The sequence below is a fragment of the Chenopodium album genome, chromosome 4, assembly GCF_948465745.1.
Source record: "Chenopodium album chromosome 4, dcCheAlbu1.1, whole genome shotgun sequence".
Lineage (NCBI taxonomy): Eukaryota > Viridiplantae > Streptophyta > Magnoliopsida > Caryophyllales > Amaranthaceae > Chenopodium > Chenopodium album.
Genome location: NC_137837.1, coordinates 6,099,655 through 6,123,147, shown reverse-complemented (window position 1 = coordinate 6,123,147; position 23,493 = coordinate 6,099,655). Strand labels below are relative to the sequence as shown.

Below are 23,493 nucleotides of genomic sequence, written 5' to 3'. Positions count from 1 at the left end.
GTCTTGTTTGAATCGTTTCAATGTATATGTTATTATTATCTGCTTTTTATAATGCTGATAATTAGAGATATTAATCATAAACATGTATTGGCAAGCGTGACAGAAGAAAGGTGTCAACTAAAAAAAAAACAGAGAAATTGCACATTAAAATACAATCACACTTATACAAATTTAAAGTTACCCAAGAATTTGGGACAATTATTAGACACGGAATGTGCTTCTTTGGAATACCGAATGTGCTTCTTTCTCCTTGTGTTCTTGAGGAGTTTTTCAATAAGTAGCTTCATATTTGCTAATTCGTCTTCATGGTGTTTGCTTTAGTCGTCATACCATTTACAACGGCAGTGTCTACTGCTTTATTCGTTTGCTCTTGAAAGAAATCATGGAATGTTGTTGAACCTACAACAAATTCAAAGTATAAATAAAGATTGGTTTTTCACCCGTCATTTAAAAATAAAACAACCTTTTAATAATCTAAAATAAAATAATATTTGAAATGCCTCAATAAAAAATCCGTAACAATAATATGCAATAAAATGATTAAAACGTCGTACTCCCTCCGTTTTTAAATACTTGTTTCACTTTTCTTTTCCGGCCGTTTTTAAATACTTACTCCATTTTCTCTTTCGAAAAGCTTTTATAATATTTAATTCATTTCTCACACTTAGTGGACCCAACATAATACTCTCTATTCTCCTATTCTTCCACTACTTTTGTTTTTTTACAATTTTTTATTTTCTCAACTACCCTCACTATCTCCATATTTTTATTAATTTCTTCAATTTCTCCTAAAACTCCGCGCATATGGAGAAATGGAGCAGTATTTAAAAACGGATGGAGTATAAATGTATAAGTAGACTACTAGAGTAATTTATCCATTACGTTTTGTCTTATTAGCTATATTTACAGCAGGCCTCACTATTGCATCATGCATGATCTTATCATTTGCATGTTGCCTTAAAGAGAGTCACTTGAGTTCTTTCTTTTGTTGCTTAATTAATACACGTCTTCCGTCTTCGTGTAGTCAACTTAAGCATTAACTTGAGTCTTTTTCGGCCTGGTTTAATTTGCTAAAGACTTAGGAGGAAAATACTTCGATTTTTCCCTTGTCTTTTCATCAATAATTTGGTTTCAACTTATAAAGCAAATAAATAAGAGTACAGCTGTGCAGTGTATATATGATCAAAATTCCAATTACACTCGATCGGTTTGATGACCATGACCGTGACCATTACCATTTTCTAAGAAAATTAACTTTTCCCCTTCTTATTCTTAAGAGAGTTACTAAGGTATAATTTTTTAAAAAAATGTGATAAAAAGTGATAGAGAAAATATACTCTGCATTAATTAGTTATAAAGGAAAGTGATGCAAATATCAGTGATTTAAAGTTGTTAATAAACCATCGGTAATTTATTTTGAAAAATAAAAAAATATTAGAAAAAAATATGGGAAGATTACCGGCGACTTCAAGACATCAGTATAAAATTAAATTGAGGTCGTCACTTCTAATCTCATTTTCCTTTCCTAAAATGTTTTTAAAACGACTGCTTGATAAAGCCATTTAAAAATACTAATGGTCAGTCAAAACTGTCGGTAAATCCTCTACCAACGGCTTAATTCATCGGTAATTCCGTCCACACTTACTAACGATTTTCGATACAATGGTCAATTACCCATGGCCCAATAATCAATAACGGTGTTATCGACTGTTTTAACCACATTTAATGGTTTGCTCATGGGCTCAACACTCCCCTTTATTTGTGAGTTGTCCTTAAGTTTAAGCGTTAGTTGTTGGGGCGATTTAGGGTTGGGGGAAAGAAAGGGGAAGGTTCCGGTGTGGCATATTTAGGCTAGAGGAGGGGGTGTGCCGGCGGAGGGTTGTGGCTGCGCTGGGTGGGGGCGGAGAATTGAAGGAGGGTGGCGGGGGTGGGCTGGGTAGTTTTTGGATTTTTTTTTATTTTTCTTTTTTTTAAAACCAATAACATGGCGACATGTGTCATTATGGATCCCACTTAACGAATTGTTGGACTAACACTGATAAGTGGTGGTAAAATCCAATTTTCTAAATTTTTTGTGGTGCTAAACTAAATTTTGTTTTTTTTCCGTAGTATTTAAAACCAATTTCCTGTTATTTTGTGGCGTTAAAAATAAAAAATTGTTTTAATATATTTGCACTAACTATACTTTATATTATGACAAACTTTTAAATAAATCGGATGTACAATAAATATTGTACATCCGTTATAAAGTTACCCCTAAAATGAGCAAAAGTTATCCTAATATGAATGAAAGTTATGAAGTATTTATGCATTATTAATAAAAGTTAATCAAAAAATTGTAAAAGTGACCCTAAATTTGATGAAAAGTGACCCCAATGTATAGTAAATTACTGTACACCGAATATATACAAGAGTTATTCATAGATCAGTATTAGTTTAAAAGGAAAGCGATGCAAATAATTCGAAACTTTTTTTTTTTTGGAAGAAGAAGAATAACAACAATACATGCTTTGTAGAGCTACGTAGGGCCGGTTCACTTTAGCGTAGTTTCAATTCAATTCTGTTAAGTTCAGTTCAGCTTCTAATATCCTTTTCTCATAAATTATTCAATTCAGTTCAGCTTCTAATTTCCTTTTCTCATAAAATATTCAGTTCAGCTCAGCTCCAATCAATTCAGTTCAACTCAATTTAGTAAATGTGAACAGGCTCGTAATTTCACCAAAGTTACAACCCTTGTAGCTCCACAACGGTGACTGGTGAGCTACTAGCTCTAACTATATTAACATTGCAAATTTGCAAAAAAGGACTTCCTCACAACCATTGCGGTATTACTGAATTAGCTAGCTTTACTTTGCAAGTAGATATCCTGTGACATTTTATTAATGAATAATTTTTTATTTTTTTTTTTAAAGTAAGGCACTGTCATCTTCACCTTAATTTTGCTAAGCTAAACTTATTTTTACTGAAGTAAAATTAATTTTGCTGAACATAAATTATTTTACTGACGTTTTTTTTATTGAACTGAAATTAAATTGAATTGAAATCAAATTTATTGAACATTGAGTCACGACATTCAATTCATAAGATAATCAATACAACCAGTTAGTCAAATCAATTAATATTATCAGCTTCTTGAAATTAGCTATAATACAAAAAGGTTCAACCTTCAGCTTTAATTTCAACTATTTACCAAACACTAAACTATTTCAAGTGAAGATAATAGGGAGCCTTATCATAGTTTGACTTGAGAGTTGACGCTACGACTCATTACAGTTGGGCAATTGGCTATGATGGTCGTCGTCTAGGTTCTCCCAAAAAGGTTTGGAGTTTAATTTTTCACGTAGCTAGGAATCTAGGATAAAATACAAGCGTCTAAAGACTAGGAATGTTTGCTGTTCAATTTGGTGTGGTGGATTCCAATTGCGTGATTTGCTGCAATTTTGTCAGATCACATTGGAAAATAAGGTTTGGTATGGTATGTTGCTGTTTACCACATTTTATACATTACCTGAAGGAGAAGACCCAGTTAATCTCTGAAATAAACAAAATTTGTTTATCAACAACTTTATCCAGTTATCATTACTGTAGGATCTATTTTTATTGGAAAAGTTATTGATTTATTTACAAAATTGTCATGTAATAAACAAATTTTGTGTATCACAAAGATTAATTTGTATTTACCCATATATTATACAATAAATTAATAAAACTTTGTTTTGTGATTATAAATTTATAATTAATTTTAAAACTTTTAACTATACATTAACTAATAATCAAACTTTGCAACATAATTTTAGGATTTATTTTTACAAATAAATAAATAAAATTTATGAAAACGGTTTAACAGTTTGTTGTTTGACAATTTACGATATACGGTACATTTTGGTCTAAAAAGGTTGAAAACTGTATCCTATAGGTTTTTTTATTTTTTTTAAGAAGAAGAGTCCTACCAGACCGGAACTCTCACAAGCATAAACAAATACGGAGTACATATCACTGACAATTTTGTAAATAATAACAAATTGAAAGTACTACTACGAGGTATAAAAGTACTACTAAATTATTTTTCAGTAGTACTTTACATGCTCCCAGTAGTACTGAACACATAACTGTTATGCATTATATAATTTATAAGTTTCTCACTTAAGGAGTGGGAGGGAAGGGAAAGAAGTCCCCACCCTAGAGTGTCTCTAGTGGGTTTTGATCCCGCAACCTCACGATTAGGAGATGCAAACTTACCAATATAACAAGCTTAGCTAGGTGAAACCTAAAGTGCAAATCGTGTTTTGGTCATTTTGGAACATTATTGTTTAGGGTTCGTTTGTCATTGTTGTGGTTTTCTGTTTTTTTGTTTTTTATTTTTTAAAAGTATATGATATATGCCCCATAATGAATCAAAACTGATTTAAACTTATGAAAATCATGATAATTTTGAAAACTGACAACAGATTAGTGGAAACACCTTTTACTTGTTTCTTGTTTATGGTTTTTAAAAAAACAGGAAACTAAAAACCAAAAACAATGCCAAACAAGTCCTTAGTTTGCGGTTTGGTGCGGACCAGACCATTAGCTGAACAAATCCTATAAAAGACATATACTAGGTTGTTTTAACACACCAAAAAAAATAGAAAAAAAATGACTTGTACATTCTTTAGTAGCATCTATTCTCCTTTCATCATACCCTTCTTCATATTCTTAGGTCTTAGCTTGTCAAATGGTGAGGATTCAAACTATAAAGCATGCTCCTCTTCATTCTCTTGCGGCCAAATAAATGTAGGTTATCCGTTTTGGGGAGGGAATCGGCCTAAATTTTGTGGGATCTTGGACTTCAAGCTCAATTGTGGCAACGATGTTAAAAATCACCCCACTATGACCTTTGCTAGTAACGGGTACGCTTTGTTGAGCGTGTACGTCATTAATACGTCTTCACAAGCCATAGTGGTTTCCCGAAAAAAATTTATAGATAAATGTCATTTATTCGAATTGAGCAAGTTATTAACATTGCTTCCCAATTTAAAGCAACACAAAAGCTACAAGAAAATTAACTTGTACTATGGTTGCAATAGTTGCGTCTCTAGGTACCACCCTTATGGCCCTTTTAAATGCTCCAACGACGAAAACGGTACCAGTACTGATGTTTATTACTTTGAAGGCCCATTAGTGCCTTCATTGTCATCAGAAACGGGTAAGTGGTCGTTGTCGTCGTGCTCGTGCAACAACAGGATTAATGTTGCGGTGCACGAGGATAGATTAGACGAGCTTAGAAGCAGAAATGCCACCCTTCGGAGTATTATATCCGCTCCATTTATGTTGGAATACACGGGCTTCACAGCTTGTTCTAAGTGCGCAGAGTCCGGTGGTTCATGTGGCTCGAATCTTTCTTCTGAGTTTGTGTGTTACTGCCGAGATGGACCTCAGTCGTCAACATGTCCTCAATCAGGTACGTGCATTAATATATCCACCTAAAACCTAATATATAGAGGTGTCAATTTGCACTTTAAACACACTCTGTACAATTTAAGAGTCGAGTAATGCTATATTTGGGTTCATGTCATTTAGGGTCTGTTCACATTTACATAATTTCAATTCAGTTCGGTTCAAATCAGTTTAGCTCCAATCATTTCAGTTAAGTTCAATTCAACTCTTAATTTTCCTTTCTCATAAAATATTCATTTTAGCTTAGTTCAGTTTAGTTCAGCTCCAATTAGTTCAGTTCAACTCCAATCAGTTCAGTTCAACTCCAATCAATTTAATTCAGTTCAGCTCAGTTCAGTAAATATGAACAGACCCTTAGCACTTGATTCATGATAAATTATGATGTCTATGATCAAATTTTAAATTTCACTTGTAATTAGGTCAATCGGGCTGTTTTGGGTTAAATTATTTTTTGATACTTCTACTTAAATTAATTGTCTAGGCGTCAAAATATGTCCTCGAAATTATTTTTACTAAACTAGTGAACTTAATTAAATTTTTTTACTGTTTATCTACTGCTGCTACTCCCTTCGTGAATTATTATGTACAAGTTTAATTTATGGTATTATTTGTAAAATATAAATAAATTCTAATTAATAAACTTATTATGTGCAATAAGTTTGGAAACAAGGCTGTATTATGCTTTACCTAATTGGGAGACTAATAAACAAGCTCTCCTCGATTCTTATTTATGCAGTTGGACAAAAAAAACCTTCACCCCTTTTAACTGGTTAGTGCTCCTTCTACTCGTACTTAACATATTAACCTTTATATGATTTCTTCATGTAATTCTTCAGTTGAATGGGAAAAAAATGACATACATGTGGTACATTAAACGTGCTCCACATTAGTACTTGTATTTCTGCGCTTTTTAGCTTTTGCAAATTGCAAAAATGTTCAAAAAAATATCTTGGGTTGAAGAGACTTTTAATACTCCATACAAAGTGATGCATTAATAAAGAATACAATCAAAATACTTAGGGTGTTTTTTTTTTAAAAAAAAAAAAGGTTACAGGGCTAATTATGTATAATCAATCCGGTCTTGTGTAGTTGTGTGTTTGGTGCACCCGGGTGTATTATGCACATGGTGCACTTGAAAAGAACATTGAGTATACTTAAAAGAACATAGACGAAAAAAAGAACATTATAGACATTTATAAGGAAATTTTGTTAATAACTACCAATTATAGTACGTGTTTTGTAAACAACTACCTATTAAAAATTTCTTTTAAAAGAACTACCACAAAATTGTAAAAAGTTGAAGTAGCACTACCACTCTAATAATTCCAACTAGAATATTCGACATGTAGGTTCCACTTTTAGCTTTTTCCTCATAAAATCACCATTTCAATTAACTAAATTACCCTCCATAAAGGTAAAAAGTGATATAAAGTGATACCCAAATGCCAAAAATTCTATCCAAAATTGTTAGAGTGGTAGTGCTACTTAAACTTTTTACAACTTTGTGGTAGTTCTTTTAAAAAAACTTTTTAATAGGTAGTTGTTTTCAAAACATGTGCTTTAATTGGTAGTTGTTGACAAAATTTCCCATTTATAAAGAACGCGAGCATATTATGTTCTTTGAGTTAATCATTATGTTTTTTGAGTTTGAACTATATGCATGTTCTTTATCACGTTCTTTTGTTTTTAAAGACTTTATAGAAGTGATCATACTTAGCCCAATCCGTCGCAGGCTCGGCCCGACTGATTTAGGATAGGTTTTGGACAAAATTTGTTGGCTCAAAATCAGGTTGGGTCCGGCCCAACCCAAATTGTTTTTTTTTTTTTAATTTAGACAGGTTTGGGAATGTATTTTTATGCATTTTTGTTTGTTTTTTTGGCCCGTCCCAAAAAGCCCACATGACTCGGCCATTTTGGGTGGGTTTGGGCACAAAATTTCTGGCTTGAATCTTGTCCTTGCCTGGCTCGGCCCGAGAAGTGGGCTAATTTTTTGCTCTTGGCCTGAAATAAACCCGGCTCGGCCCACCCAATTATCACCTGCCTTTATATTCTTTGTAATGTCATATTCTTTGCCAAATACAAACATGTTTTCTTGTCAAATATAACCATGAAAAAGAACATGTTCTTTATAATATCATGTTATTTGTCTAACACAAACATGTTATATATTTAATCAAACACATGTATGCTCTTTTTCAAGCACTAGTATGTTCTTTTTTTCGCCCATATTCCTTAAAATATGTCTTAATGTTTTTTTTGGGTGCACCATGCGCATAATACACCTGGGTGCACTATATTATTTTCATAATAATTTTTGGTGTTTAAAGAGCCCACAACTAAGGGCAAGGATATGATGAGATCAATCCCAAGATCATCTAGAATTAACACTTTAGCTATTCCTCACTCTCATCCGGTCTAATAATTACGTGTACATATATAGCATGAAAAGTAGAAAATACACCCATAGTATGTAATTGCTGTGAGCTTATAACTCATGAATCTGATTTATATTTCGTGACTCATAATTTCTCTCTTTTTATCTACTGCTATTTTTTGCTTGCAGCATAACATTTTAATTGACATATAGATTGGAACAAGTATATAAGTAGATTTATGAGAGCCAAAACCAAATTTAATTAAATTTACAAGCAAGTTAACATTCTCTAATTTCATTAATTTTGATCTGTTTTCATGGTGCAGGCGCTGGTATAGGTGCATGGTTAGGTGCATTGTTACTAGGAATAATACTAATGCTCGTTGTTCAGGTCATTTGGATAAACAAAAGACAAAAAACTAATAAATTTTCATTTTTATGGAGTAGAAAAGCAATTGGGAATCATAATGTAGCAACTTTTCTTGAAAGCTATGGATCCCTTGCTCCAACAAGATACACATACGCGTATATAAAAAAGATGACCAGCTCGTTCAAAGATAAACTTGGTGAAGGAGGTTATGGAAGTGTTTACAAAGGCAAATTACATGATGGTCGTTTGGTGGCAGTGAAGAAATTGAAGTTTTCAAAGGATGATGGAAAAGATTTCATCAATGAGGTGTTAAGTATGAGTAGAACTAACCATGTCAATATCGTCACTCTTTTAGGTTTTTGTTTCGAAGGAAACAATAGAGCTCTTGTATTTGAGTTCTTGTCGAATGGATCTCTTGAAAAGTTTATGCACGGTCAAGAGATTGATAAACCATTGCGATGGGAAACCATGTTCGACATAGCAGTTGGAATCGCCAAGGGATTAGATTACTTACATAGAGGTTGCAAGATGCGAATATTGCACTTTGACATTAAGCCTCATAATATTCTTCTTGATGAAGAGTTTCGCCCAAAGATTTCGGACTTTGGGCTAGCCCGATTGTGTCCACCAAAGAATAGCTATTTTTCAATGTCAGAAGCAAGAGGGACAATTGGGTATATTGCTCCAGAAGTTTTTTCTAGATATTACGGTAGTGTTTCCCATAAATCAGATGTTTATAGCTATGGGATGATGCTCTTGGATCTAGTATGTGGTAGACATATCGGTACCAGTGAAACTCAACATGAGAGTGAAATGTATTTTCCCGAATGGATATACAATCGACTTGAACCTATGAAAGATGTTCCAACTATGGATGATGAGGATAATAAAAAGGAATCGGAGAGAAAGATGATTATAGTGAGCTTATGGTGCATACAAACATATCCAACAAATCGGCCATCCATGAATCGAGTTGTAGACATGTTAGAAGGGTCGTTGGAGTCATTACAAATTCCTCCCAAGCCAAATCATTCTTCCCCAGCAAGATTTGTGTTTGGTTCCTCATCTATTATGACCACTTTAGATAATGTTTGTCAACCATAGAACCATTTTCTTATACATGAAATATATATGTATCTGTTTGATACTAATAAATGGTATTATGGCTAAACCTTTTGTGTTTTCTTGCATATATGCATGTGATCATAATTCATCAATATAAATATCTAGAGAGATGTATGACTTAGATAGTTTCTATGTTTTCCTATTTTTTGTCGATTGAACCAATCAACTCATTAATTGGATTGGAATAGTTGCTTTAACCTAGCCTATCTTATAAAAGAATTTTTGTAAAATCGTATGACAATGTTCCTCGATGACTATTGGAGACAGGGGCGAAGCCAGGAATAAAACTCTATTATGGCCAAAAAACGATAAAGTTACCAAAAAAAAAATGCTCAAAGTGGGGAATTAAACCTAAGGCTTCTCTCTCACCAAGTTATCATGAAAAACTCCAACAAACCAACTGGTTATATCACTAATATCATGATATGTAGGACAAATATTAGCTATTTATTAGTTATACTAGGGGGGTCATACTATATATTACATATTTCACCAGTTGGGCCACGGGGGACCGGGCCTTCACCAGCCCCCTGGCTCCGCCCATGATTGAAGATGATTCAGGTGAAGGTTATAACTTAGTAGCTAGGTTATTAGAGCTCTTAGATATGGCAGTACGGTATCATTAAAAACAGACTATTTTTTTAGATAATTTATTAACCTTATCAAAACTTATATAATTATAAGTATAGGATAAATAAAATAGGACATTATAATTCACTGATTTTACATAAAATAAAAAGTCGAGCTAGATTTAAATATTTAATTTACACCAAGTTTGCATCATGCATGATTCCAACATTTGCATGTTACCAAAGTTTTCAAATAAATAAATGTCAATTAAAGCTCAACCTTTTGTTGCTTAGTAATAGACTAATAGTCCAATGTAAGCACTAGGAAATAAAAAGAAATAAGAAAGAAAAGAAGGGAAGGGAGGTGAAGGGGAGACGAGGGAAGGAAGATGCGTTTTATTGTCTTGCAAATAATCTCTTTATTGTTAAAGAGATTAATTTCTTACAGTTTAATCATATTCCCCCTCCCCCCCCCCCCCTCCTCTTAATTTCCTTCTTTTCTCATTTGTAATCCAAATGGAAGATAATCCATTCCTCTATTTCTCTTTTCTTTCTTTTCCTTCAATCTAAACAAAGTGTTAAGTCTTTTTCACCCAAGTTCAGTTTGTTTAAGACTAAGGTGGAATTACATTATGAGTGCTTTGTTTCAACTTAAAAAGCAAATAAGAGTGTATCTAAAAAAATCAATCAATTCACACTCACTTAAATGACTTTTTTACTTCCTTAAAAAAATGACTTTTTTACTTCATTAAAAAAAAATTTGATATTTTCTAAGGAACGCAACTTTTCCCGATTCTTATTTTGATTCACACTTATCACTCTTATCAGTCGTATGCCAGTATGCCACAATACAAAACTTGATGACTAATTCATTGAACCGTTCTATGTCATATAGGAATAATTTAGGATGTGGTTGTAGTTCGATCTAGTTATTTTTTGTGGGCATTGTTGCATTTTCCGTCCAAGTAATATCTTATTGTATTACTCCGTAATTTGATTTTCAATCATTTCAGATTTAAAAGTTACAGAAAAAATATGTTCAATAATTAAAAAGTTTTACTACGATAATTAGCTCTATGAAGTAATAAAACTAGATAAGTGAAAGTGTAAGGTGCATGAAGTCATTAAATATACCATTAAAATTACAAAAAAAAAAAAAAAAAAAAAAAAAAAAAAAAAGGTCCCATTCACTTCATCTTATTTTTGCAAAATTTAAATTATTTTAATTAACTACTTTTGCAGTATAATATTACTTTGTGGGTAATATTATATCATAATTGATTAATTAGTCTAGATGATTATTTTTTTTTGTGTGTGTTTTTTAGAGAACCACAAGGGTGGGTAACGAGAATCGATTCCAGGATCTCCTTGAGGCTATACCTCACTCTCAATATGTCTTGATTATTAAATAATAATACTCGTATTTTTTTAAGAAATCAAGTGTTTAAATCTCCTTATCCCTACATTTTTTAGCACGTGAATATATACTTGTTATTACTCATATAGTAGACATATTCATACTCGTACTAGATAGGTTGTTTAACACACCAATTAAAAAATGAACTCCACTTTCTTTAGTAGCACCCATTTTTCTTTCTTCATAATCCTCATCAATTTCTTATTTGTTAGCTTGTCAAATGGTGAGGATACAAACTATAAAGCATGTTAGCATGCTCGGCTCCATTCTCTTGCGGGCAAATTAAAAACATCCGTATCCATTTTGGGGAGGGAATCGGCCTCAAATTTGTGGTATTCCAAACTTCGGGCTCAATTTTGGTAGCGATGATAAAAAAAAAAAAAAAAAAAAAATTACCCCACTATGAATTTTGCTCATAACGGATATGCTATGTTTAGTGTACTTTTTTTTTTTTTTGAAAGAAATGCTATGTTTAGTGTACTTAATGTTGTTACGTCTTCAACACACAATGTTGGTTTCCCTAGATAATTTAATTGAATAGAATATTGTTATTTGTTTGACACAAACAAGGCATCATTGCTTCCCAATTTAAAGCTAGCCAAAAATTACAAGATAATATACTTGTACTATGGTTGCGCTAGTTGCGTCTCTAGGTACCATCCTTACCACTCTTTTAATTTTTCCAACGATGAAGACAGTGCCATTCGTAGTGTTTATTACTTTGCAGGCCCTTTGGCGCCTTTAGTGCCATTAGACACGGGTAAATCACTAAATCGTTGTCGTGCTCGTGCTCGTGCTCGTGCTCGTGCAGCAACAAGATTTATGTTGCAGTAAGCGAGAGAGGGTTAGACGAGCTTAGAAGCACAAATAATGTCACTACTATACGAAGTATTTTAAGTTTTTAACCACGCCAATTAAGGTGGAGTACATGGCCAACTTCACTGCTTGTTCTAAGTGTCAAGAGTCTAGTGGAAGATGTGGTTCATCGCCTTCTTTAGACGAGTTTGTATATATGTTATTGCCAAGATGGACCTTGGTCGTGAGGTCGTCAGCATGTTCACAATCAGGTACGTGCATATTTACCTACCCCACCAGTTTCAAAATAAATGCGACAATTATCCTATTCACATACACTAGTTTAACACTTTAACCAATAAGCATAAATAGGAACTAAATTTAGGTTATCGGGTATAGGAGAGACCACAATAATATATGGGAGACAACTAAAACATTTTTATCTACGTGTGTCAATTTAACCAAGCTCTCCTCTTAATTAGTTTATGGAAGTAGCTAAATAACAATAGAGAATAAAATCGAAAGAGATGAATATGGCATGGTGAACGTAACATATAATATTAGTGTTGTCCTTGATGTTTTGATGATAACACAAGTCAAATAAATGAACTAATGCCTCGATAAGTTGTGTAGTTGTTTACTATAAAGTTGCAGGACTAATTCGAGGCAAAGGAACAGGAGCATACAAAATCAGAAGGCATGTCGTAGTGTTCCTGAAAAGGAACAGAAGCTTCGGAGTAGAAGCTGGGGAAAAGAAGACTCGGAGTAGAGACTTCTTAGAGAATTATAAAGTCTAAAATGTTTTATGTAAGTGAGAATAATTAGGAGTTGATCCTTAGATGAATGCGATTTTAATTTTGCTAAAAAGATAGAGTTTTATTAATTGTTAAAAATTAGGAAAGTTGTTTTTGAAAATATCTTTATGATTTATCTTCAAAATAATATCTTTTTGGTTTCGGAAAGTTTATGCAACTAATAACTCCTAAACTTGCGCTACTGGTTTTGAGTAAGTCTTTGCCATTAAACAAGGAAACTACTTCATGTCAGTTTAACGTGTCATTAGTTTTAGGACATGATTGAAGTGTTGTAAGTAGTGGAGATTGGTGGCGTTGATATGCAGCAGTAGTGGCACAAGTGGAGGAAGTAATGGCGTTTTCTCTAAGCCAAATTTTCCTATAAATATTGAAAGTGATTTGTGGAAAAAACTTCGCCCACTACAACAAAATAAAGCAAAGGTAACAGTGAAAAATCATTGCCTAATATAACAAAAGTGTTGCCTTGTAGCTAAGGCAACACATATGAGGCGTAGTATATGCCCCCGTTGTCTATTCATAAGGCAACACATTTTTATTCAAAGGCAACAATTTTGAAAACCAAGGTAAAATAATACATAAGGCAACACTTTTACAAAGACAACAAATGAAAAATGTTGCCATCTAAAGAGACAATTCAAAAATGTTTCTAAATGTTGCCACTCCCAAGCATTTAGTAGGTTGTAGGGCTTGAACTTGTGACCTCAAAGTCACAAGGTGACTTCACCACCAATTCCACCAAACTATATATATATACATATACATATATATATATATATATATATATATATATATATATATATATATATATATATATCTCACACATTACACACACTCGCCATAAAGCAATATCTTAAATTATGTTGTCTTTTTAATATAAATGTTGTCGTAGATGGCAACATAGATATTAATGTTACATTTTCAAGCAATAGTTATGTTATTGTTATCTTTTCATGCAACAATTATTATGTTTGTTGTCTTAGACTAGAAAAATGTAACACTTTAAGCGATTGTAGCCTTATATATTCTAGAGCAACACTTTTTTATCTGTTACTTTAGTTCAAGGTAACAAATAAATATTGTTGCTTTAGATTACTAAGAGTATCATTTCTGTAAGTGTTGCAATCTTAAGTGTTGCCTATTCTCATTTTTTTTGTAGTGACCTTGCTCAATCACATTTTTCTATCTTCTTTGTTTTCTAAAAGAATCAAGAGTCGCATTCTACTTAAGTTGTTAATTTCCTAATTACTTTCACTAAAGTATTTTCTTTCGAGTTGTATTTGGGAATTGGGAGTTTGAGTGAACTCTAAGAGAAGTCAAAAGAGAAAGAGAGGGAAGAGAAAGAGAAGAGAAGGGAAGCAAGGACTTGCTGCTGGGAACTTCAAATTCATTGAGGAACTTGAAGCTAGACTTTTTAGCTTGTAATAGATGATTTGTTGTAAGAAACTACCTTATAAAAGCTAAATACTATAAGTTGCTACCATGTGCTTGATTCAACTATGAAAGAGAATGGGAATTAGGGGTTATAAGGGGCTATGGAGAAATTGGGTGCAAAAAGGAGAAAAAAATGATTGAAATGGGTCATTAAATGTCTCTTATTCAATGCAATGATTCGGTAAATGGTACGTAGCTTTTTACAACATTAATTATTTAACAAGATCTTTTTCTTTCTATTGTTTAAAAAGTGATTTCCAACAACATTTTATTTAAAAGGTAGTTTTCACAAAAACTGACTTGTATAAGGGAGGTTTTCACAAAAAGTCCTAACAAAAACATACTTTTTCTAAGTTTACTACAAATAAAATTAATAGCATGTGCGTCACACAGGTAAAATGCTAGTTTAACATCAAGTCTTTTCATTTTAGCTCATTTTGTCTAATGAGAGGAATCACAACTTATTATGTTTGCTTAGATTATTTATATTACACACATACATACAAGCAAAATTTTTAGTTGTCAAAATCATGCATTGCACCTAGAGGTGATCAATGGGCGGACCGGGAAAGTCAAAAAAATTTCCCAGACATCGGGTTGGGCCTGACTGGGCCATAATTTGGGCCGAAAATGTGTGCCCAAACTAGCGCGGGCCATGCTGGCTATTTGGGGCAATTTTGTGCCGGATTGAAAAAATCAACTAAAATTGCATAAAATTGATTTTCCAAGCCCGTTAAAAAATTTTAAAAATCGGGTTGGGCACAACCCGATTTTTCCTAAAAAAAACTGCCCAAAGCTTGCCCAAAATCGGGTCGGGTCAGGCTTAATTTGATCAGGTCTAATTACACCTGACTAACCTACACACTTGCTAAGTTGCCTTTGCATTATTTCAATCATTAATATTTTTTTATTACTAATATGTAAATATTATAAAGATTTTAAATCAATAAATTATAAACCAGGGTCAAATCTAATAATATTCAACATAATTATTAAATATTTTTTAATTTTAAATCGTCAAAGCTAGTAAAATTAAAGTATATAAATTAGGGTTGTTCATCGGTCCAATGTCGAACCGGACCAGACCAGACGAAATCGAAGACCGAAAATTAGAATTTTAAGAACCAAAGACCGGAACGATTAAGCTAGAGCCAAACTCGGACCGGACCAAAAGAATCAGTCCAAAACCCGGACTGGACCGCTTTGGACTGATTTAAGAATTTTTTAATAATTTTATGGATAACTCGAAAAAAGTAAACGAAAATCTACACTTTAACGTCTTTTTTTTTTGTATATTTAGTACAAAAAAAACTCATAAATTTAAAGTTTTCTACCTTATTAAGGATTAATTTAACCATTATTTAAGGTTTCACATATAATTTTAATTAAAAAATCGATCCAGTTCAAAACTAGTTTTTATAGGGTTTTGGATCAGGCCAGATCGATTAATTTGGTTTGATCCGATTTGAAGTGGTCCGGTCCATTTTTTCGGTCCAGACCAATTTATAAACCCCCTAATATAAATAGTGTAAAAATTAAAGTGTAATACTCTGTAACTGTAATAAGCTTGTTTTTTTGCTAGTTTGCTACTTCCACATTCAGTTCTTTAATGGACTTATGGAGTTATGCCCCGACACGGCGACAACTCCTTGTTTATTCTAGGGGGTAAAAATCTTTATACACGTGATGGACGTGATTGGCAATGTGGGTTTTGACGTTTTCTATAGTTACTTGCGAGTTGCCTTGCTCAATTAGCACCCTAGTTGGAATTGGCATCTCTTGCTAATACTATAAGCAACAAAAATCCAAAAATAAGGGGTGTACGTTAGATGGGCCAAATAAGAAAATTGTACCGATGGAGGCGTGAAATACATAGAAAGCCCACATTGCCAATGTTTAGAGTTTAATTAATGAAATAACTTTAAATAATTACAATTGGGCAAACCGAATTTTAACTTATTAATAGAGTTTAATTTTCATCAGCAAATAGTTTTTAACACCCCTGGAAATAAAAATACGGGTCTGAGCCGCATCTGTCATGGGAGAGTGCAAGTCCATCACTTTACAAGACCAAGGAGGTTCCACCTCAAAACCATATGACAATGAGGGGAGTAGCCCTTTAGCCTTATATTGTGGTGGTAACTCTTAAATTCTTTCAATGTGAGATTTCATTACCACTACAATGCATAATCCCGTCATTTGCATAATTGCATGTTACCAAATTAAAGTATATAGATAAAGTCAATTAAGTGTGCTCGATCTTTTGTTGCTTAACATTCAATTCAATGAAAGCGCTGGCTTAAGTCTTTTTCGCCCTAGTTTATTTGGTTTCAACTGAAGAAGCAAATAAGAGTGTATTTTGATCAAAAATCAGTTCACACTCACTTAAATGACATTTTCTAAGGAACGCAGCTTTTCCCCTTTCTTATTCTTATTCACACACACACTATTACAATCTTATAACTCGTATACCACAAAACAAAACTTACAGTTATTTTTATTGAATCCTTCTACGTCATGTAGTACTATAGTAGGCATGTGGTCGGTTGTTGTACTGTTCTTGTTATTTATTTATTTATTTATTTTTTGTGGGCATTGTTGCAACTTGCAAGTAGATCTTAATTATTCTATCATTCTAATTTTCAATTATTTCAGATTAAAAAAGTTTGAGAAAAATATGTTCAATAAAATTTATAAGTAAAATATAAGCTGGTTAAAAGTTGTAAAACACACCATACGCTGGTTACTTTTTGTTAGATACACTTGTTTTTAACAGCATTTTTTTTTTTGGATAAAAGGTAAATACTACCTCTGTTACATATTATTTACAACGATTTGACATAAAGTAGAGAGGAAAAATGTGTAATCGTTGCAAATAATGTGTAACGGAGATAGTATATTAATTAGATAAGACCCAGCAGGGCTCAAAGTAGTAGCAACACTAGAAGCAGTAGCAGTTATATATGAGAGTTAGGAGTTCAGCATAATTAAAGTTTACATCCAATTGGTTCCATACATACTTCCTCCGTTCTTTTTTACTTGATTCGCTTTGACTTTTACACTATTCACCACCTCTCCTTTGACTATCTTTTGTGAAAAATAGATAATGAAAAACATATTCATGTTGGATATTTTTGAATTCGTTTCAATAAATACTATTATAATATATAACTTTTATATTTTTAATTATAGAAAATTAAAGTTATTGATAGTTAAAGTTTTGCATTGACAAGCGTGATAAAAGAAACATGTAAAGTAAAAAAAAAAACAGAGGAAGTAACATATTAATAATGCCCACATCCCGGCTTTGAATAATAGAACTATCAAGGAAGGGGTTAGCAGCTAGCTTCCACATCACCTCATGCCCACCAGGCACCAGACCAGTTTGGGATGCTAGAAGGTGGGCTTGAATCACCTTGCCTCTTGGGAGACTGAACGTTCATCCCCTCTGATGTCGCTTAAGGGAAGTCTGATCATAAAATTGTAAAAAGTTAAAATTTTGAATATACACCAAAAATTTACGAGCATTTCATGTGAATATACTTGTTAGCCTTACCAATAAGAGTTGACTCTGGTGGTAAGCAGCTTAATGTCGCTTAAAGAAAGAATGAATTTCGAATCTCATCGACTGCAAAAAACTCTTTTTGGGAGGCTCACCCATCAAATGCCAAGGTGTGCAACCCGGGTCAGGCGACCCGGATCAGATGTAATCGGAGTTAAACTCTGGTGAACCGGGTGGGGCAAACTCTACTTGTTAGCCTTGACTTAAGAGTGCAAAAAAGATTTGGAATGTAATTTCTCATGTTTGTTTCGTCTTACAAAAGACATTATACTATGTAATTTTTATTTTTCATGTAGGGTACAACTGTACAAGCTTATAAAAGCTAAGACATTTACGTACTCGTACTAGGTTGTTTTAACACACCAAAAAAAAAAAAAAAAAAAAAAAATGATCTCCTCTCCTTTCTTTAATAATAGCATCCAATTTCCTTTCATCATAATTCTCCTCATCATATTCTTATTTGTTGGCTTGTCAAATGGTGAAGATATAAACTATAAAACTTGCTCGGCTCCGTTCTCTTGCGGGCAAATTAAAAACGTCCCATACCCGTTTTGGGGAGGGAATCGGCCTCAAATTTGTGGTATCCCAAACTTCGGGCTCAATTGTGATAGCGGCGATAAAAAAAATTACCCTACTATGAATTTTGCTCATAATGGATACACTATGTTAAGCATACTTAATATTGATACGTCTACACATACCATGTTAGTTTCCCTAGATAACTTGATTAAAAAATGTTATTTGTTCAATACGAACAAAATATCATTGCTTACCAATGTAAAGCCAGCCAAAAATTACAAGATAATATACTTGTACTATGGTTGTGCTAGTCGTTGCGTCTCTAGGTACCATCCTTACTACTCTTTTAATTGCTCCAACGATTACGACGGTACCATTAGTAGTGTTTATTACTTTGGAGGGTCGTCAATGCCTTCTGTGCGGCCATTAGACACGGGTAAATCATTGTCGTCGTCGTGCTCGTGCAGTAACAAGATTTATGTTGCCGTACACGAGAGAAGATTAGACGAGCTTAGAAGCGGAAATGCCTCACTTTTAAGTATTTTAACCACGCCAGTTGAGATGGAGTACATGGCCAACTTCACTGCTTGTTCTAAGTGCCAAGAGTCTGGTGGAAGATGTGGTTCATCGCCTTCTTTAGATGAGTTTGTGTGTTATTGCCCAGATGGACCTTGGTCGTTAGCATGTTCCCAATCAGGTACTCTGTTTCAAAATAAATGTGATTATTATAGAAACTAGATTCAGGTTATTGGGTTGTACTTTTCCTAAATTCTCATATAATTATAAGAGAGACCACAATTATATATGGGAGACTAATTAGGTTGAACTAAAACATTTTTTTTCTATGTATCAATTTAACCAAGTTCTCCTCTTAATTATGTGTATGTGCAGGTGGACGAAAAAAATCTGCTGCCCTTAAATATGGTTAGTGCTCCTTCGTTCTTTAACATCTCATTGATGACCATCAACCTTACTTTATGTAATGTCTTCAAGTAATTCTTCACCATCAAAACAATGGAAAAAGGAAATGTGACATACAATGATACAAATGGTACATAAAATGTGGTACGGAACTATTGATTGGAGTATTTTATAAATTCCTCTTTATTCTGTGTTTTATGCCTTTTGGTAAATTGCAACTGTAATCCGTAGTATAATGTTAAAGCAAAAAAAGGCGCCTAATTTGGGCAAATGTAAGAAATCTAAGCAATTGCACATCTCAAGCTTGAGGTTGGGGGTTCAATCTCCATTAGAGACACTCTGAATCTTTGAGTAAAGAAATCCCTTACTCTCCTCCCTCACTTTTAAAGTGTTTGTCTCGTAAATATTGAACCAAAAAACTCTGATAGTTGAGATTTGATTAGGATCATTTTTCTTAACTTACAAAAATAAAAAATAAAAAAATGGTAAGTGACCTTAATGTAGTCGTTGTGAGTACAAAGTAGAACTTGTTATGATCAGTTGACTAGTGTAACTAGCTTGGATGACTGATTAGTGAGAAAAGCTAGTTCAGTAGCTAGGGTTTTTCTTCTTTGGAAAAAAATTACTACCTTTGTTCTCGAAAGTTTTTACCATTACTATTTGCACACAAATTAATGTAATTGGTAAAAGTGTTGATGTGGTGGGCGAGTGAGTTAATGAAAAATGTGACTAAAGTCTTAGGAACGAACTAAAACGGAAAGCATAAAGAACGTATAGAAATTAAATGAAGGTTATGCGTACTCGGTATCCCGAATGTTTTTACAACGGTCATTTGAAAAATGACTACCATATTAATATAATGATATACAATATGATCAGTTCATTTTTTCACGTTATAAAATGAACACAATTAGTCTTCTAACAACTCCATACAATGTAATATAATTTTTAAAAGTTTTAACCCAACATAAAATAAATATTTTTCAAGAAACTATAACATCGGAATCAAAATTACATACCATTAAGTGAAACTAAAAATTTAATAAATAATTTTTTTTTTATAATACTATTTTATACTATAAATAAAGTAATATAATTAATTACTTGGAAAAAAATATGTCAATTATGAACTATATAATCATTAAAATATTATAGTAGTCATATTTTAAACGACTATTGTAAAATTTTCACAGTATCTGTATGCATTTGTCATGATCCTGAACGTTCTCTAATCTTCTGTTCTAATTTATGTCATGGTGCAGGGGCTGGTCTAGCTGCTTTATTACTAGGAATAGTGATGTTTTTAATTTTTCTGGTCATTTGGGAAAGCAAAAAACGAAAAACTAATAAAATTTCATTCCTATGGAATAGAAAAGCAATTGGGGATCATAATATAGCAACTTTTTTGGAAAGCTATGGATCCTTATCCCCAACAAGGTACACATACGCTAATATAAGAAAAATGACCAACTCGTTCAAAGATAAACTCGGCGAAGGAGGTTATGGAAGTGTTTACAAAGGCAAATTAAACGATGGTCGTGTCGTAGCTGTGAAGAAATTAAAGTTTTCGAAGGGTGATGATGGAAGAGATTTCATCAATGAGGTATTAAGCATTAGTAGGACTAATCATGTCAATGTTGTCACTCTTTTAGGTTTTTGTTTTGAGGGAAACAATAGAGCTCTTGTATTTGAGTTCTTGCCTAATGGATCTCTCGAAAAGTTTATGCATGGTAGAGAGGTTGGCGAATCATTACAATGGAAAACCATGTTTGACATAGTAGTTGGAATCGCCAAGGGACTAGATTATCTACATAGAGGTTGTAATACGCGAATATTACACTTTGATATTAAGCCTCATAATATTCTTCTTGACGAAGAATTCCGCCCAAAGATTTCAGATTTTGGGTTAGCCCGATTGTGTCCACAAAAGAATAGCATAATATCAATGTCGGAAGCAAGAGGGACCATTGGATACATTGCTCCGGAAATTTTAAGTAGATATTATGGCAATGTTTCGCATAAATCAGATGTTTATAGTTATGGGATGATGTTGTTAGATCTAGTATGTGGTAGACAAATTGACAACAATGAAAGTCAAGACAATAGTGAAATGTACTTTCCTGAATGGATATATAATCGACTTGAACGCGTGGAAAACGTGTCAATTTATGGGGTTATGAATGTTGATAATAATAAGGAATTCGAGAGAAAGATGATTATAGTGAGCTTATGGTGCATACAATCATATCCTGCAAATCGACCATCTATGAATCGAGTTGTAGAAATGTTAGAAGGGTCGTCGGAGTCATTACAAATGCCTCCTAAGCCAAATCATTCTTCCCCAACAACATTTGTGTTTGGTTCTTCGCCTATGATAACCACTCGAGACAATTTTTGTTAACCAAACATGTAAATTGATGCTAATCAATTATATTATGGTTAGTGACCTAAACCTTTTATGTTATATTTCATGTGGTCAAAATTTTATTAAAAGAACCACTTTAAATCGGGGCGTATATTTTCTAAGGTTTCCTATTTTTCGCTTTTTTTTTTTTTTTTTTTTTTTCCTTTTCAAAATATTGGTTTCCACTTTAAACAAGCCAAAGCGGAAGTTTGACTATTTGTACAACTATTATAAGTATTACTCTGTATTATTACTATTATACTCTGTAATAAAGTGAGACTGAAGTAATATTTCAAGTAGAGGTGTCAAAATTAATTACATCCAATCCAATCCGAAACTAACCCGAAAAAATATACAATATTTATTTCAACTCGCAAAGACATAATAAATTATCATGACTCAAGTTCAAATAGATCCAACGTCCAAACCTAATCTGACTTTACCGAACCCAACCAAAATACCCGAATTAACCCCTCTAAATTTTCAATCACAATTTTGTAGAAGCTAGATAACCCTTACAAAACTGAGAAATTTTACTAGGGATTCTCTCTACAGTGTCCAATTTGGATTTTGGAACAAACTTTTACTCCCCTAAAACTTCAGCTTCATTCTATCTCTAGATTCCCTAAATTAATCGAAAATGAACCCTTTTTTAAATCGCCATTTTTATCTTCAATCTTCAATGAGTTGCTCAATTTGCATTCCGCTAGTTCATCAATTTTGCAGTAATCACGGTAATAATTTATCATACACATCAATTTTTATTTATTTATGATAATTCCTTTGTGCTGCTATTTGATTTGATTTAATGGTAATTTTTGAAGAGGAAAGTGCAGCAAATTTGAAGCGTCGGTTTTGTTTTTGGCATTTTAATTATCAATTGATTTTGGAGGTAATTTCTCTCACATTTTATTGAATTGGGATTATTGCCACTTGATCAAGTTCTGTGCTTCTTTCGGCCTTTTATATTTTGTTGGACATTTTTAGTTTCAATCATTGTCATTATCATAATTTATAAAGTTTGTTGAAATTATTTGTCTGATATTATCAATGCATATATGAAAAAAAGACTTCAAACAATGATTCAAATGATTAAACAAATTTAATATTAGTTGAAAATATTAATCATTGTTTTATTTGAATTTATTAGACTTTATAATTCCTCCGACGCGTTTCTTTGATCACATTTTCTTATGCATAGATTCAATTTTAAATTAATAAGTAAAAATTATAAAAAGTGAGTTTTTTTTGAAACTTTGAAAGGATTAACGAAATCCTACATAGTCTTATCTATATACGTAGTCACAAAAGTTTGTAAAGGGTGTCAATTGTTAAAACGTGTCAACTAATTTGGAACAAAGGGAGTATTTTTTTTTTTTTTTAATTTTAAATTCTTATATTATTTGAACTTATTAGACTTTAAACAAGTGAAATAAAGGCGAGGAGAACAATGCTTAAATCATTGGAGGCATGTTTTAGGCGAGAAAGGATGTAAGCTTGATGGATTCCTGTGCATCATTTGGTTTCTGATTTTTTTCTGTACTGACAAAATAGTATGTAAACACCATTTTATGCAAATTGAGTGTGTAACTTTTGTAGATCACTTGCTTTGGCTAATAATTGTAAGTTAAATATATTTAAAGAAAAATAGAGTGTCGGAGAGAGTGTGAGGGTCAATGGTCAAGAAAAGAATAAAGGAATGTTATTAAACAGTTAATGTCCATAAAACGACTTTAAATCGAAAATATGTAGAAC

General features: G+C 32.7%; 2 pseudogenes; both read left to right on the top strand.

The window, feature by feature from the left end:
• Positions 1-4,635: 4,635 nt before the first annotated feature.
• On the top strand, positions 4,636-9,284 carry LOC145627537 (LEAF RUST 10 DISEASE-RESISTANCE LOCUS RECEPTOR-LIKE PROTEIN KINASE-like 2.3 pseudogene; annotated as a pseudogene).
• Positions 9,285-18,276: 8,992 nt separating this feature from the next.
• LOC145627536 (LEAF RUST 10 DISEASE-RESISTANCE LOCUS RECEPTOR-LIKE PROTEIN KINASE-like 2.4 pseudogene) lies at positions 18,277-21,735 on the top strand (annotated as a pseudogene).
• The last annotated feature ends 1,758 nt before the right edge of the window (positions 21,736-23,493 follow it).